The sequence below is a fragment of the Typopeltis vanoorti genome, chromosome 6, assembly GCF_054136105.1.
Source record: "Typopeltis vanoorti isolate ZY-2024b chromosome 6, IOZ_Tvanoo_1.0, whole genome shotgun sequence".
In the NCBI taxonomy this organism is placed as follows: Eukaryota; Metazoa; Arthropoda; class Arachnida; order Uropygi; family Thelyphonidae; genus Typopeltis; species Typopeltis vanoorti.
The window spans coordinates 158,381,505-158,397,641 of NC_143554.1; the positions used below are offsets into that span (position 1 = coordinate 158,381,505).

The following is a 16,137-nucleotide window of genomic DNA, read 5'->3' on the forward strand; positions in this document are numbered from 1 at the left end:
CTATTGTGTAAGATAACTTACAATTGCATAATTACTTAAATATATCAAGTTATTCTCTCAAATGAAGAGTTTCATACTTTAACGGCAGTTAACAGATGTTTTGCAAGGATATGCAACCAGTTGTGCCATCATGAAAACTTATGAGTTTTTATTGGGAGGAATGGAAACGGGGAGGGGTTGAAACGAATTGCAATTCACTATAGTCTATATATTTCTATTCATTGATTGCTATTATTGCATAAAGTATCTTTTTAATATTTAAAACAACTTGTAGGAAAAAAATCCCTTCCAATGTTTATAACACAGAAAGCAAAATGAAAAAAAAAAACGCAAGGGGGCGCTCGGGATTGAACCGAGGACCTCTCGATCTGCAGTCGAATGCTCTACCACTGAGCTACACCCCCACTCACATGAATACTTTCTAATAATTTCGAACTTAAGTTCAGATTAACGCAACCTGTTCATTGAGTATTGAAATTTCAGTAAAACGATGTCCGAGTGGCTTTGCGCTTCGCAACCATATGCCTGGGGAAGGAGTGTCCTGAGTTCGATTCCGTCGCCAACGTGAGGAACTTAAGGATCATTCATAGCCAAGTTAGCCGGTCTTGGGCGTGGACAGCAGGATTTTTCTGCCAGTTTATCTGGCGTTTTTCAACCCGCAAGCAGGCAAACTGGCCCCGTGAACACACACGGATCTACAGCCATAAATACTTAACCCCCCATGAGGGGGCTCAACTCGCCCCAATAGGGACGGGGGAGAAAATGGAGGAAACTCCATATGAATAAATAAATAAATAAAGCAAAAAGATCGCAAATAAGAAAAATATTTGACGGATCGGGACTTTCATTTACACGTTTTCCTGTTGACGAAAAATATTTTTTATTATCAGACTCAGTTGTTTTGCAGGTGTTCATTGAAACACCAAATTAACGAGTGCGATGGAGTGATAATATAACACACGTCAGCACAGGTGACTGTAGGTGAACGAAGGGCAGTGGAGGAATCAGAAACACTACAATGCAAGGTCAGGTTGCTCTTTAACATGAACCCCTCATCCTTTTACACAAACACCTAAGAAGGATAAATCTCTGTTTGTGCTGCGCAATGACAAACCCTGCACTGATATGTCATTTTAGCTCATTTGTTTGTTGCGACAAATTTTGTTGTTATTAACACTTTGAAAGGTAAAAATACAAACAAGGCAGTAAATAAAGAGACCGTGAACTTGGCTATAGTCACCTTTTTATTAAGCTTGCTCTGATATATTGCTTGCACAATAAACTTGTCTTTTTGAGAAAAAACAAACTTACTTAATTCTTAAACAAAGACAAGCGAAGCAAATTAATACGGAGAATTCACGATGAACTGGCGTGACTGTAATATGAGCAGAGAGAGAAGGCAGTGCTTGGGTGGAGACTTATGGGGAATGAAGAAACAGTGTGTGTGGGGGGGGGGGGTATCAATGCCAGCCACGAAGTTTCTCAATCATAATCATAAGAAAGAAAGAAGAAAGAAAATCAGTAAGGAAATTTTGAATGCAAAATCCGAAAAGGAAAACAAAATTGAATATTGTATAGGAATGGTATTTACGTGAAACAGGAAAAAATGTTCCACTCTATCAATCCATTGTCATCGCCGCGCTTTTCTTGGCTCAAGCAGAGTAGAAGGTGGCTTCGTGTGTTTGTTATTATCAGCGGTTTCCTTGTGCCTCGTTCTTCTCGAAATAACGGGAACTGGAATTCATCACTCGGAGCGATATTTCTCCAACCCCTTCATCTCGAATGGGTTCGAATCTCATTGTGCCACGCGTGTTGGAACATGTTTTATGGGGGATAGATAGTTAGTTTTTTCGTCCCACAGTGTAAGAGAACAGTTGGATTTACTGCACGACTGAACTGGCTTGAAATCGGTTTTCAAGTTTAGTATCCTGAGCAGGTTTTCTGAACTGTTTTTTCCCACCAGCAAATTCAAATACTACCCAGCAGTAGTGTAGTGCAGTTTTGCAGCTTTCCATGGTTAGGATTCACCTTAACTAATTGTCTCAGTTTCAAAGAAAAGCCATTGTTACAATACTGTAGTACTATATACCTACCCCCTCCCACCCCTCAAAAAGTTAGTCTTTTCAAATATTCGAAAAAAAAAAAAAAAAAAAAAAATATATATATATATATATATATATATTAGGATAACCAAGTAATTTTATAAACTTGGTTATTTTACTCCTAATCGCAAGTAAGCAAACACTTGAGTTTGCGCCTGAAACGTAGTTCAAGTCTAAAGGTGGTACAACACCAGGGGAACTCATTGTAAAGGTGAGTAAAGCTCTGATCATTATTCCCAAGGCAAAAAAACGTATTTACATATATATATATAGACATCGTTTTTTTTTTTTAAAAATATTACAGAATGAATTATTCCCATTCAGCCCTTTAAAGTAATCCAATATTCTAAGGTGGTTATGTTTTTGTTTCATCTATTCCAAGTGCGTAGCAAATATTGTAAGTCTGCTCTTTCATTCCGAGGAAATGTAGAGGAAGCCCACAATAATTTCTCAGACAAATAAAGCCAGCACTCCCCAGTGGCGCAATTGGTTAGCGCGCGGTACTTATAAGACAGTATTTGTGAGTGATGCCGAGGTTGTGAGTTCGAGCGTCACCTGGGGAAGAATTTTCTTTTCTCATTAATAATATCTTGCAGAGAATGTTGGCGCCAACATCAGTTTAATTACACCAAGCAGACACAAAATGAATTTGCAGACGTGCATGTCCAACCAATGTAAACTGCGAACTGAGTGTGCGGGATTCAAGATTAGAGATTCTGAAACTTGCGCAATGGAGGATAACATAAAGAACACTAATGCCAATTAGTGAATTGACATTAAACCTGGCGGTTTTATTTTAAAAACAAAACAAAAATATTTTATTATTCACTTAGACAAGTGAATGTTAATAATAATCTATTTAATTGACGGTAGATGTTGACATGCCTTTCACAAGTCTTCGTTCTACTGCATGGTGATGTGCAAAATCTCATCCAAGTGGCTTCGTTTTCTAGCTGAAGTCAGTTTTATTTTTATATTTTATTTTTTAGAATAACACAATTTTAGTCTTTAAAATAAAACAAGTCAATTACTTTCTTTTTTAAATGAAAAAATAAAATTTAAAAAAATCGAAACAGCGCAAACTTTAGAAATTTTATTCACATTCTACTTGGCCCCAAGTTATGTTAATATGCTTACATGATTAATACAAAGCCTTTCTGTTTTATAGTAATACTTTCTTCGTATTGAAGGAACTATCATATCGACAGGGTAAAACTAATTCAATACCAGACTGAATGGATTAGTCATCTGCATTGCTTTAAGGGAAAATACTTTTCCCACCCAAATATCAAATCTTCAAATATTCACGTCCTAATGTTAAGAGGTTGGAGAATTGTGTATTCTGGAATAACTTTCTGCCTTTCTTTCATTTTTTGGGAGGTAGGGAGAGAGGAGGACTCTGCAATATTGTATCGCATGATTTCTTCTCGAAATATTTGAATTCAACTTCATTTTAAAGACTCTTGATTTTCAACGTGTAATTTACAATCGATCGTTTTTCATTGTGCATCTTGCGATCGAGACTCGAGAACCAATAGAAAATTAGAACTCCGTGTCCGTGTGTGTGCGTGCGTGTGGTTGATTTGAAGGAAAGTTTTTGATAGGAAGGTAGTGATGAGGTAAGTTTTACATGTAGTACTATCATATCCTGTAATGTGCCTATCCTGTAATTCCTGCTATGTGCCTTGAAGGCACATGACAGGAATTTGATGATGATGATGGTGATGACTATTACTGCATAGAGTATTTTAAAAAAAAAAGGAACAAGTAGTAGAAAAAAATTGATCACAATCAGACCAAATGTAGGCTCACATCGTCGTAAATTCTTATCTCTCGTCGTTTCTCCACTGATTTGCACGTGCAGTATGCAACTTCCTTATGAAGAAGCTTAATAATAAGCTTCTTCATCTTCATTCCTAAGGGGGGGGGGTTGCCAATTAGATTCTTTATTGGGTCGGCAATAAAGTGCTCGGATTAGTGCTGCATTGAGTCCCTGCTTCACAGGTGTCAAGGGGATGTTTGCTAGCCGTGAATTGAGTGAATTAACGCATTTTGTTCGCTAGCGTATAAGGTGTGGGTTCGGATCTCATTGTGCCATGCGTGTTTCAGGATGCCCTTAGAGAGTAGATGATTTTTTCGTCCCGCAGTGTAAGAGCACAGTCGTATTTACTGCACGACTGAACTGGCTGGAAAACGTTGTTCGTGTTAAGTCTTCTGAGCAGGTTTTCTGAATTGTCTCCCCCGCCCCCTTAATTAACACCTTAACTAATGGTAGTATAGTGTAGTTTTGCAACTTTCATGGATAGGACTGAAATTAAATAATTGTGTCAGTTTTTAAGAAAATCCCACTCTTAGAATATTGTAGTACCACACCTACCCAGTCAATTTCTTTTTAACAAAATCTCCAAGAATTCACAAAAATTCAAGAAAAGATACACAATTTTTGAAGAAATCTAAATGTTTATGTTTTTGTTTTATCAATTCCAAGCACGTGGCAACTATTGTAACTCTGCTCTTTCATTGAGAGAAAGTGTAGAAAAAATCTACACTAATTTGTCAGAAAACCGGAAAAAGCACTCCTAATGGCGTACTTGGTTAGCGGCGGTACTTGCAAGAGAGTACTTGTGAGTTAAGCCTAGGTTGTGAGATCGAGCCTCATCTGAGGTAGATTCTTCTTTTTCTCATTAATATCTTGAAAGATCGATGGCCCTAACATCAATTTAATTACGTCAAGCGGATGCCCAATGAATCTTCGTGTCAAACCAATAACACGCTGAAACTGTGCGTGGGATTCAAGGTTAGAGCTACTGAAACTCGCTCGAAGTGGGAAGACATGCAGAAGAAATAACAAGCAGAATTCTTTCTTTTCTTCTTTTTAAGACAATCACGACTAACTGAAGGAATTTAGTTTAAAGGAATTTAGTTTAGAGAATAAATGTTCCTATTGAATGCTTTCTCTGTGTGAACAAGCAGTGACCTGTAAGAGGTCACAATTGCTATCCCCTTTCTTTCCCCTAATTTAATATCCCCAGTGGATATAAAAGTAAAAAAAGAAAAATCAAACCGTAACATCCTCGAATTCCAGTTCATGAACCATGAATTGATATCAGACCTGGTAATTTTATTTTAAAAGACAAAATTATGTTCTTATTATTCCCTCCGACCTTCCACCCACCCCAGAAGTGTATATTAATAATAATCCATTTAACTTACGGGAGATGTTGAGATGCCTTTCACAAGTCTTGGTTCCACTGCATGTTGGTACGCAATCATCTCATCAACCTGATTTCGTTTTTCTATTTTAAGGTTAGTTTTTTTAACCAACACAATTTTAGTCTTTAATTTAAAACAAACTAATTATTTTGTTTTAAAATGAAATGATAAATTAAAAAAAAATAAGTGTTAACTTTTTTGTTTTTTAAAAAGCCTTTCTATATTATAATACTACTTTCTTCACACTCTAAGAACTTTCATCTCGATAGGGTAAAACCAATTCAGTACAGTGGCTGATACTATCTGTCTTCTGCATTGCTTGAAAAATGAATACTTCCCCACCCGAAATGTTAAAACTTAAATAAAAAAATTCACACCACAGTGTTAATAGTTTTCTGGAATAATTTTCTAAGGTTCATTTTTTCTTTTCGGGGGGGGGGGGGCAACTGAAATATTGCATTACATGATTTCTTCCCGAAATATTTGAATTCAACCACGTCCTGAGAGAAAACAATCTTGATTTTCAAGTTGGATTTTGCAACCGATCGTTTCTCATTGCGGATCTTGCACTCGAGAAGTAATTAGAACGGTGTTTGTGTGTGTGTGTGTGTGTGTGTGTGTGTGTGTGGTGATTTTTTTTTGAAATTAAGCTTTTTCCCTTTCGAAAATGAGAGACAAACCAACGGTTGAACAGGCAACGTGAAAAACGTGAAAATCTACGAATCGACTTCTTTAAACTAATTCACTATTTGCCTCATACATCTGAATACCTTTTTATATATCTATGCTGAAATCAGTTTTGCTTGTTGAATAGTGTTGTTTTAGAAAGCATTAGAAGATTTGAGGGAGAAATTATACATAAACCTACGACGGCCACTTAAGCAGTGGTTACAAGAATTCGGCATAAAAATTGAAACTGGAATCGGATTTTTAGTTTTAATGTTGAATTCATTAAAAATTTATGTTGCCACATAAGTGTCAACCTTACTTTGAAGGTAAAAAATGAAATTTTCTAAGCCATTTCAGACCTCGAAGAAAGTTTAAGACGATATGTAAGCGAATACAAGTAGACCAGAGGTGAAGATGCTTCACGGAGAATAATTGGATGAAGGATTGAAGTAAGAATAAAATTTCTTCGCATCTTTTAATTTAAGATAATTAGATTCTTCTTAAAGCTGTCTTGTGAATCGTTTGTTTTCATGTTAAACCGAGTTCGGTTTCTTAATTATTACACAATCAGAGTGAAAGAATGAAGAAAATTCAAATACAACGATGAATTCAATTTAGGAAACAATGAACCTTACCACAAATATGCATATTATTATTATTATGTGATACCTCCAGGGAGTCCAAGGACTCATCGAGGGAGGGCACCTACTCTACAACTTTCTTCACTACACAATCTATCAACTGACAGCACTATACCAACCCCATCTACGGGGGCTATGCACTAGTATTTCCACAAATATTCATGCCCACGGCGGGAGTCGAGCCCACAGCCTTGTGGCTGAAGAGCGGATACGCTAACCACTCGGACAGCCTGGCTGGCATATGTTCGGTAAAAATCATTTCATAAATCATTTACCGAGTTGTTCGTATGCCAGCAATGAAACAGAAAATAGAATGAGAGAATCACAACCTCCAGTGTTAGGCCTGCGTTGTCTAAAGAAAACTCAGGTCGGAGTGCAGAACGTGAATTGGCTTCGCTGTGCAGTTCGGTTTTATGAGGGTCATTTGAAAGACATTTTCAGGATCGCTCATAAAACTCCCAAGTTCGAGCAGTCAACAGGTAAAAAGCTCTTATTTTGAGTCCCTACAGCACCGGGTTTCGGCCAGTGCGCGCGGGGATTTTTTCTAGAAAACTGAGGTTTTTACAATTCGGAAATAACAGAGAAACAACCGATGAAGAGACAACGAAATCTACGTATGTCTCCCTGATGGCTTCTAGATGTCTTGGAGTTTATTTCTAAGAAACACACAAAAAATCTCCAATTGGATCGATGAGAGTGTATGTTTGTAACGGAATATTCAGTTTCCAATTGAATTTTTGCTGGTAATTACTGTTCCTTTCTTGTCGGTCCACATCCATTCCAATGCTCCATCATTCTTTGTGTTCGCTGTGCAGTATTCCATTGCCAATGGAAGCACTCGGGTGAACCACCCCCTTCTAACTGTGGTAAGAGGATATGGGGACACGGTGACACGTTCACGTTCTCGAAAGGATACCACTGTGGAACCCTTCCGAGGGCCACCGTCTTGCGGAATGGAATGAGGATTTTGTGGTGGAACTGAGCGAACCGAGTGGTGGGAGCCATTTCTACGGACACTGAAGGCACGAGAGCGGAAACACCAAAGAAATGTATCGACAAAATTCATTTTGAAATAATTTTAAAAATATTTAAGAATATTTTCAAAGCAAATAAGGATTAAACGATGACCACAGGGTTAGGCATTTGGTATATTTCTTATCATTCCCGGGTCTGATTCGACGAACACCGTTCTTAGACTTGTAACCATCCCTTTTTTCGAGAGTTGGCTTCTTTGCTTATCCAGAAAGAAGTAGCGGAAAGGGTCCTGGGGAGGGTAACTAAGAAAGGCAGCAGGTGTACGTTTCAGGACTCGTTTTTAAAATAAAACTTCTAAGATGATTAGAATTTTACTCTTAGAAATAACGAAGGCGAATGAGTTTTTTTGCTTCGATTGTTATAAAAATTGATCCTAACTGCAATTAAAAGTAGTGTTAATCTTTAGTATCAGCGTGCATATTTTGTATTTAATTTTTTTATTATTTCGCTTAGAGATTAAAATAATAACAGCAAATTCAACTCATAATATCGGCGAGAACTTCCCTCTAATTTGATTCTGTAAATTACGACGAATTATTATTTCTGGAATGAAACAGTTTTGAATAAACTACTCACCAATGTGCTTCTGTCAACTTCTCGCATTTAGATTTTCTTTATTTCGTTTAATTATTAATATTTTCTTACTTGATCAGAGGATTTTCTGAAATATTACTAAAATGCATTTTTTAGTATAAAAAATTAAACGAGTTTATTGCTAATTTTATTACTAATAATAAAGGGTAATCTTTTTTTAAATTTTCTTTTTTTCTCTTTTTTTTTAATAATTCAATATTTAAGTTCTTATCAGTCTGTACTCGATTCAGTTTTTAAACTGTTCTTTCTATGACGTAAACATTTTTATTAAACTTGCAGATTCAGCAAAGCTTCTTATTCAATTTTGTTTTCTTTACAGTTGGTTTGTAAATCACTTTCTTTATGATTTTCATTTATTTGGAATTTATTTAAATATGAGCTCCGTAGTCCTTAAGGACTCCTCTTTCATTTGGAAATCCCCCGAGGATTCAAATTCCGTCTTAGTACCAGAAGAATCTTTGTCAGGGGCTTTTCTCAACTGAATATGAGCTACCCGATCTCATGTGGTGTCGGCAGGGTAGAAGTCTCCTCGGGGTTTTCATCCCGAGTCTCCCGGAAACTCGGGTTTTTCATCCCGCCAACATCAAAACCGGCCGCAGATCACGCGTTCAACTTTCAAATAGAAGCATTTTGAAAGAAGATAAATCTGTCTATGGTATGCTGCCAAAGTGAGGAAAAAGAAAGCTGATTAACTCGTCTCCTCCTGACTGGTGATATTGAGAAGATCTTCGTAGTGAAGAAGATAATTTTCCACAAAGTGGATAATTTCATATTAAGATGCAAGACGAGCTAAGATCTTATCGAACATCAGTGCTTAAGCTCGTGACTATAAAGAATTCGAAACCCTTCTGTGTTCTTATTGCAAGCATGCCAAATGGATGGAATATTGCAAAATGCACCTTGATATGAAATAAACATTTCTGTACACCACTCCATGTTTTGTATGCATCTGATTATTTGGAGTTTACTCTTTTATTCATATTTGTAGGTTATCTAGGTAAGATTTGTTTAAACTTTAATATACATATCTTTCACTTATACGTAAATATGTTGTAATGAAGATAATATACTTTTTAAGATAATGTTTCAAACAGACTTGAAACTAGTTTTAACTTAATCCTCTTACAGACCGTTTAGAATCAGAACAGATAATAAAAAAAAAACTGAACTTTTTTTTTTCTCTTCGTATCTTCATTTTTAATAAGATTGTGCTCTTGATAGCAGAATCCCATTTAATCGTAGACTCAATCACACTCTTAGTATTCAATCAATCATGATCCCACTTTACATTCAATCTGAACGAAAACAAACAAAAGAAATCTCACTTTTTACCCTCCGCTTCCTTCAGCTACCAGAGGTCGTCCCAAGGATGACCCTAAGTCGTTATCCTTTCCGTTTCTTCTGTCATTCGAAGAATCTACGCATTCAATTCTTCTTCGCCCAGCTTAAACGTCTAAATCCTATCAGCCATTCGCCTTCTCTCCCCTGAACTCTGTTGATGAAACCCCCTCCCATCCCGTGGGAGGGCTTCGTATGATGGCTGCCGATTTATGTCCTCTCGGGTTACAGAAGAGAAAAGAAACAGCACTGACCCCCTTTTCCTTTCCTCCGTTGTAACGAAACATATCTTAGCAATCCCCGTCTGTTACTGAATGATAACTTAATTGAAACTTGAATGATATTTAATTTAAAAATATAACCTCATTAAAATTACCTTCCCTATTCAAAAAGGGGGAAATCGAAGTTTCATTAACCGAAATCTGATTTTTTACACCTTTTTTCCCCCACTTCAATGTTTCGCTTCCGTACTTTATCACAGGAGGTCTTATTTCATAAACACTTTCATTTAATGCATTTTAATTCATTCATTTCTCCACAGCCTGCTTTATAATATCAGTACAGTGATATTATAAGTAACTCGGATCCCTGATGAACAGCGCATGTGCGGTAATAATAATAATAATAATAATAATAATAATAATAATAATAATAATAATATACTGGCTCATATATATAACAATAATAATACAGTGTAATAATAATAATAATAATAATAATTATATCCGTGAAGTGTAATAATAAGTGATGGAATTATAGGAACTGTTGTGCTCTTTCTTTCAAACAAGCAGAACATAAAAACAAACTCATACAAAACGTTTAGAGAGGAGAAATTTCAAAAAAAAAAAATGAATAGTAGAGGTTGCATCAATGTCTTGTTTACTGGAAGAGAATTTTTGAGGCAAGAAGCGAGGCACATTAATCGGAAGATGATGACGGAGATGGTGCTAGAGAAGATGGACCTGGTGTTGGAGATTCAGGATCTGATTCTGTTTCTGGAGGAGGGGAGCTTACCACAGAAATCGGTTTCTCGAAAAAGGTATCTAGGGTTGATTGCGCAGCCTTTTTCTTTTTTTCATCATAAATGGCTTGCAGCAGCCGATGTTCTCACTAATTGCTTAAATCCTGCTTCAAAGTCTTCAAGTAATTCTTTTCTCGTAAACTTTCTTGGCTCTGTATTTCTGATTCTTCGTGTTCTTGTGTTTCTATCAGCTTTTTCTGTATCTCCATAAGGTCTTCGTTGGTGTGAATGGGACTCTTGTAAGTCAATGATATCATTTTCATTGATTTCCAATTCCAATGCATTCCCTCTATCCACCAGAATCGGCTTTTCTGTCTTGTGAAGCCACGATAATCATCACAGAATTGAGGGCACAGTTTGTTCCACACCCCTTTAGTTGTTGATTGCTTCACTTGCTCCCAAGAATCAGCAATGTTTTTGATGGCATCATGGATGTTGTAATTCTTCCAGAACTCTCTCGAGGTCATCACGTCATCTTTCGTAGTCCTGACTGTTTGCGGAGTGTACACCGTGTTGAATCTTGAATGGAAAATCTTAATTTTTAAATTGATTTATTAAGGATTCAACAAGAATTAGAAAACAATTAAGAGATACTTGAGCTTTAATATAGAAATTGATTGTGAAAAGAATATATAGAATGAATCATTTATGTGAAGATACAAAGCATGAATCAGATATGTCAATTATTCTGTGTGAAGAATTATGTTTTAGTAAGTTGTAACGACCATAATATCATCTATGTGAACGTATGTAATCTTTCAAGGTGCTTGGGAGAGCGTAACGCTTGCGGCAATATAAATTATCGGAAAGCGGCTCACGCTCGAATTTGCAGAAGACGCAAACCTAAGGAGACGCGGTGACCCGGATGGACTAACGGGAAAAGAAGGTGAGTGTCGTGCGAAGATTCGTAAGAGAAACCATGGCGCTAAAGGTGCGAAATAAAAAGGGTTTGCCCCCCCCCCCCTTGCAGAAGGTTTTTTGATGTTTTTTTTTGTCCTTGCTCGTGTCTTGACCGTTTGGATTATTGACCTGCTCTTCTCGGACGAGCGGTTCTACCTCGCCTCGTGATGGGTCCAGGATAGCCCGTAGATGTTCAATATAGGCAGCCGTAGTTCCCGTATACGTGACCGCTTAGACAGCGATGTGGAATAGGACAACTGCAACTGAACCAAACCAGCGTGGACAGATCACCAGTCGTGCTGAAGGGGCAGACGAAACGAACACCATGTATGACCACGTGCGCAAATCTGCGATGTTCCAGACCCAGTTTCAAGGGAGGAGAACCTAGAACTGTATGCAGAATGTGGACCATCTTGGTAAAGTAATGTTTTATTCACCTTTATGTTAAAAGAGAAGCATGCTGTGAAACATGTGTGAATTGCAGTTGAGTAAGTGTGAACGGACATTCTAGTAAGGAACTTTAAGTGATTAGCGTGAACTGCAAAGGTTTAGCTCTATCGGTAACTTTGTCTCAGATTGTGAATTAGGTAGAGTGTGATAATCATGATTTGTAACTTTTAACATAGCTTCATAGGAGAAATTGGGAAGATTAGAATTTTGATAATTGTATTGTGTACAGTCAAATGAGTGGAGCCTTAAAGGGAGCTTATATTAGATTTCCAATTAAGTTCTAAATATCAATAATAGCTCCTCACCTGAGTACGACTTTAATCTAATAGTGAGAATGAACTATTCGATTTAATTCTGACTTAGACCGACTACCCTGAAAATCCTATCTTAACACAAGCTATGGTGCTGGACTCAGAAGGCTATCTATCTACTTGGCCAAATACTAAGAGTAACCACGTGTGTTGAACTCTCGGAACCTAATGCGGAGGATAATTGAATGCAGAGGGCACGATTGCAAACATCATTGAGTGTAATTAGTTTAGATAATTAGGTGCTGAAGGATAAGTGTAGGGATAATCACCTCTGTATAATTTCTGACAGGAGTTCCCTGGTTAAGGATTCCTCCTAACCTAAGGATACTGGCTGGCGCAGCGGAACAAATAATTTGGTTCTGCTGCGCCAGTATCTGACGGGGAAACAACTCCAGACAGTAATTACCAAGGATTTGTCTCCAACAAGGAGATATGCCCTTTGTCCGAGAGTTCAACACACGTGGATACTCTTAGTATTTGGCCAAGTAGATAGATAGCCTTCTGAGTCTAGCACCATAGCTTGTGTTAAGATAGGATTTTCAGGGTAGTCGGTCTAAGTCAGAATTAAATCGAATAGCACAAGGACGAAATATTAATAGATAAATAAATAAATACGATAAGAAAGAAAAACACAACAATATAAGAACCGTAAGTAATAAGCGCTAAATGTAGAAATGACTCCCTGGTTCTTTGGCTGTAGTAACGATGTAGTGTTGGGTGGTAAAAATAGGACTTTGCATTAGGGTGAAGGTCATTTAAAAGATGTTGGCTGTCCAGGAGCATTGTCCAGCACAAGCAGAATTTTAACGGGAATTTTCTTTTACGAACAACAACGTTCCACAGCAGGAATAAAACAGTTCAAGAACCGATCTTCAAACATGGCCAGTGTGACCATGTTTGAAGATTGCTTAAATCTTCGAACAGGCCCTTAAATTTGACTTCCAAATAACGGGAAGAGCTGCTTTAACAATGCGGAGAAGTGCGGGTTTGTTTACATGCGCGAAAGAAACTAGTTACCGAATTATTAATTTAATTATTTACTTATTAATTATCCTTATGGGGAGCCTCGGTAGACTATTCGTAAGTACGGAATGCCGTAAGTAGGTTCGTCTGTAACCGGGGGACCTCCTGTACTATACTTACACACCTTCAGTTTTTTTTATAAACACCTTTCAAAGACTTTTTAAAAATTAAAAAACAAAACAAAAAAACAACGGTTTAAAAAGATTAAAGAATAAATCATTTCTTTTTAGCACTTTGAAGCAATCTAACATACTGAGATGGTTATGCTCTTGTCTTATCTGTTCCAAATAGGTGGCGACTATTGTTCTCTGCTCTTTCATTCAAAGGAAATGTAGAGGAAGCCCAGAATAATTTCTCAGATAAACGAAGCAAGCACACTTCACTGGCGCAATTGGTTAGCGCGCGGTACTTACAAGACAGTACTTACGAGGGTTGTGAGTTCGATCCTCACATGGGGAAGAGTTTTCTTTTCCCATTAATAACATCTTGCAGAGATCGAAGGCGCTAACAGGAATTTAATTACGTCAAGCGAAACAACAAGCAGTTGTTCTTTTCTTTCTTTCCTTCTCAAGACAATGACGAATAACTGAAGGAATGTAGTTTCAAGAAGAGAATAAATATTCCTATTGAATGCCCTCCGGCGCATTCCCATGCAGTGACTTGGAAGAGTTCTCAATTACCATCTTCTTTCTTTCCCCTAATTTAACAAGCCACAGTGGATATAAGATGAAATCCCAGCAGAGTTAATTAAGGCCATAGGGGACGGAGGTATAAGAGTGTTTCATAGATTGATTACAAGGATATAGGAGACAGAATCATGCCCTAGAGACTGGAAGAAGTCAGTTTTCATACCGCAACACAAGAAAGGTGATATGAAGGCATGCAAGAATTATAGAACTATTAGTTTGATATCTCCTGCAAGCAAAATTTTATTAAAGATCATGATAAATAGGATTGAGGCCAAAGTTCAGGCAGAGCTGCCCGAGGAACAAGCAGGTTTTAGGAAAGGTAGGGGCACCAGAGATCAGATCCTTTGCCTTAGACAGATCATAGAAAAATATAAAGAATTCAGACTCCCTCTGGTAATGTTTTTCTTAGACTACTCTCAAGCTTTTGACTGTGTTGAGCAGGTGAAACTGTGGGAAGTAATGAAACGAATGGGTTTTTCTCAACACACTATCAAGTTGATGGCCAACTTGTATAAGGAGCAAGAAGACACAGTAAGAATAGGTGTTGGATTGACTGACTGGCTTCAAGTTGGAAAGGAGTTAGACAAGGATGTTTACTTTCTCCTCACTTGTTTAGTATATATGCGGAGGACATCATGCGTGAAGCATTGGATGAGCTCAGGACAGGAATTAGGTAGATTGATCAGTAATCTGAGGTACGCTGATGATACAATACTCCTTTGTAATGACATGGAAGAACTAGGACTAATTCTTGACAAAGTTAACAAGATCAGTAATAACAGAGGACTTCAACTCAATTCTAGCAAGACAAAGATCATGGTTCTCAAAGGAAAAACAAACAGAGAAGTTCTTGAGAAACAAGAGTACCTTAATGGAGAAAGAATTGAGGAAGTCAGAAAGATTGAGTACCTGAGATCCATTATTAATGTGAAGAATTGCTGTTCAGAAGATGTCAGAAAACGGTTAGAAATGGCTAAAACAACAGTCAGAGACCTGTCTAAAATCTGGGAGGATGAATCTATCTCCATGGAAACAAAGTTCAGGATTTTAGATGCAGTTGTTTTTCCAACAGCGACTTATGGATGCGAGACTTGGAACCTAAAGAAGTCAGATAAGAAACGGATATCTGCTTTTGAGATGTGGTGTTACAGAAGGCTGTTGAGGATATCATACACTGAAAGGCGTACAAATGAATGGGTGTTAGAAAAGATTAGTAGAACTTTAAGGCTCCTTAAGGATATTGACAGAAGAAAGTTAAAATATTTTGGACACAGAGAAAGGATGGAAGGAGGACTTCTCAGAGCAGTAATAGAAGGTAAAGTTCCTGGAAAAAGAGGCAGGGGTAGACCATCAGTGAGATGGATGAATGGCGTGTGTGGAATGACTGATCTTCAGAGAGTTGAGGCTGCCAGAAAAGCAAACAACAGGACTACATGGCGAGGCCTGGTGTGAAACATCACCGAGCATCGGAGTGACCATACGGCATCTGTAGATGCCCAGTGAACATAAAGAGAATGGATATAGAATAAATCAAACCGAAATGTTCTCTAATTCCAATTCATTAAACATGAATTGTCATCAAACCTGGTAATTTTATTTTAAATGACAAAATTATTTTCTTATTATTCACTGAGTCCTTCCACCCACACCACAAGTGGATATTAATAATAGTCTATTTAACTTACGATCTATGTTAAGATGCCTTTCACATGTGTCTGACTTCTACTATATGTTACATGCAATAACCCCAACAAAGGGGCTTCGTTTTTCTAACTAAATTTTTTTTTTTAAACATAACATAATTTTAGTCTCTAACATGAAACAGACTAATTATTTTGTTTTAAAATGAAATAATAAAATTTAAAAAATTCGAAACAGTGCAGACTAATATTAGAATATTGAATATTAGAATATTCAAACTAATATTGAAATTTATCCACATTTTACTTGGCTCCCAATTATATTTAAATGATTACATAATACATTATAGTTATACTCACTTAATTACAGAATCTCCACACAGCACAATATCCTTTTCCCTCCTTTTAAACTTCACACCCTTTACACCCACTCATGCTTGTTTTTGTCCCTGTTCTTCTCTCACGTTCGTTTATACGTGCTCTAATCTCTGAATGTGTGTCGGCACTTTTC

General features: G+C 37.2%; 2 non-coding genes across 2 annotated transcripts; one reads left to right on the forward strand and one right to left on the reverse strand.

Annotated features, from left to right (window-relative positions):
* Positions 1 to 332: 332 nt before the first annotated feature.
* On the reverse strand, positions 333 to 404 carry TRNAC-GCA (transfer RNA cysteine (anticodon GCA)). Its single transcript has one exon. It is a non-coding gene; the product is annotated as a tRNA-Cys (tRNA).
* A 2,169-nt stretch (positions 405 to 2,573) lies between these two features.
* On the forward strand, positions 2,574 to 2,665 carry TRNAI-UAU (transfer RNA isoleucine (anticodon UAU)). The gene is given in 2 exon segments: positions 2,574 to 2,611; positions 2,630 to 2,665. It is a non-coding gene; the product is annotated as a tRNA-Ile (tRNA).
* Positions 2,666 to 16,137: the final 13,472 nt, after the last annotated feature.